This window comes from Cephus cinctus, unplaced genomic scaffold (genome assembly GCF_000341935.2).
Source record: "Cephus cinctus unplaced genomic scaffold, Ccin1 Ccin1_scaffold0052, whole genome shotgun sequence".
Classification (NCBI taxonomy): domain Eukaryota; kingdom Metazoa; phylum Arthropoda; class Insecta; order Hymenoptera; family Cephidae; genus Cephus; species Cephus cinctus.
The window spans coordinates 10009-12002 of record NW_014332796.1 but is presented as its reverse complement, the minus strand read 5'-3'; positions in this window follow the sequence as shown (position 1 = coordinate 12002).

The window sequence follows — 1994 nt, the reverse complement described above, 5'->3', positions numbered from 1 at the left end:
ATAATTTAATGTGCACTATTTATTCGAGAGGAATTGTGCATCGAGACGGTGGATCTTTGATGTCAAAGAATTTAGCAAACCTTTGTATAATGCCGAAATGTAGATCCATGAATTGTTTACTTAATTAAAATTCCTTCACACTCTTAAGAAGAAGAGTGCCCTCTATATAAGGAAGAGTTTGGTGCTCTTTCATTAGTTTACTGTCGCAATTCGTCGAGTTTGGAGAAAGAAAGTGAACTGAAAGTAAGAATAGATTTGAGAAGAAGATTTAATCCAACCTGTGCGAAAATGGACTTCTCAAAAATTAACAAAGTGGCGCATCTGGAGGGTTTGCTGTCAACGAATACATTATCAGAACTGGAGGTTGAAAAAGAATACAAGATTACCAGCATAAGGAAAATTCAAACGAAATTTGGAGCAAGAAACATCGTTGACGTGGAGAATAGCAATAGTTATAAGCCACTTCTGGCCGTCACAACAAACCCCCATCACTGTCCCGATGAGTCATAGAGCGCATCGCGCTGTGTCCCCCGCGCTGCACTATGGCGTCACCCCCTCGCCTATGTGGTCGGCTCTCCCCACCGCCAACCCATGTTGCTGCTCCCCCACCATGCGGACCTGGTCCTAAGGCCCGAAACTCAGTAGCAGCGGCGTTGCATGCCCCCAGGGGCCTATTACGGTCGGTAATTATGCATTGACCGCCGGTCGGTAACTTTTTTTAATTATCCTAAGGAGATAAGTGTGCCCGTGGTAAAATAGAACACCGTATTTTGTAAGACACATTATGTATATTATAAAGCTGTAGCGCATGATACATTTTCGATTATTACCGTATTGTTGACGCGAATCTGCTTTAAGTCGTAAAAAAAACGAACCCTGATTAATTGGTAAGGTCTGGTCCCTGATTCTGCCCGTTGCCCAAGGCGCGTGACATTCTCCGAACAATGATGTAATCAGGGTTCAGATCGTCTCTGAAGAATGTCTTTATCTCGGCTAGGTGAAAATCCCTGCGGGCGTACAGCAGCATCGAATAACAACAACGTGCAGTGGAATACGCTTAATGCTTTATAAATTATTGAGAAGATATGGGGAGATGGAGGTGTAGGAAACAAAAAAGAAACAGTTTTTTTTTTTAAATAAAAATATATTATACACATTTTGCAAGAATCATCAAGCGTACAGTTTTTATTACGAAAAAAAGGGCCCTATGCATGGCTGTTCTGGTCCTCCATGGCGCTCTGCACGAAAGAAAGGTACTCGTGATTATACAGGGACAGCAGCTTCAACAATAATTGATTAAGCGCCGGTGACCACAGGCTTTTCTTCTCCAGAACCAACCGAAGATCGCCCAATATGTTGTCCGTGGAGGAGGTGTCATTTCCGCGACGGTCGAGTTCCGCAATCAGCGTGTCCTTACAGTTGTTAGCACTATCGGTAATCTCGCGTCGCCTGGTTATTTGAAAGGTTACGCAGCGCAATGGGTTTTATCAGCGATCAGCGTTCTAACGATAGTCCTTACGCACAGCGCATATGTACCCATGAGTGGTTGGCGAAAGAGGAATGGCGTATGTCCTACGATGATAGTCCCAAATGCCGTATCACGTATCGACGCCCTATGGACAAATCAGAGCTAGCGACATTGAGGAAAAGGTGTAGCAGGCCCACACCGGAAGAACAACCGCACCGTGCACCTATGCGTCTAGAGTCGCAGGCCTGGCCCTAGCTCTTTTAACACCCAAGCCATCGTTATCCGTAGACACCGGCATTGTCTGTTTGATAATAATTGCCCGCTCACCGTATGAGTACGTAAAGGCTAGCTCATGAGTGGGCATGAGAATAGGAGTATTAAAAGCCTTGGGTACCTCCTTGATGTTATCCTCGGCGGTAAAGAATTTGGATTACGCGAAAGCTGCGTCACACTGTGGTGCCTGAGAGCCATGCGAGCGTACGAGACAGCACTACGCACTCTGGAGAAACGATTTAGTTTGACAGAA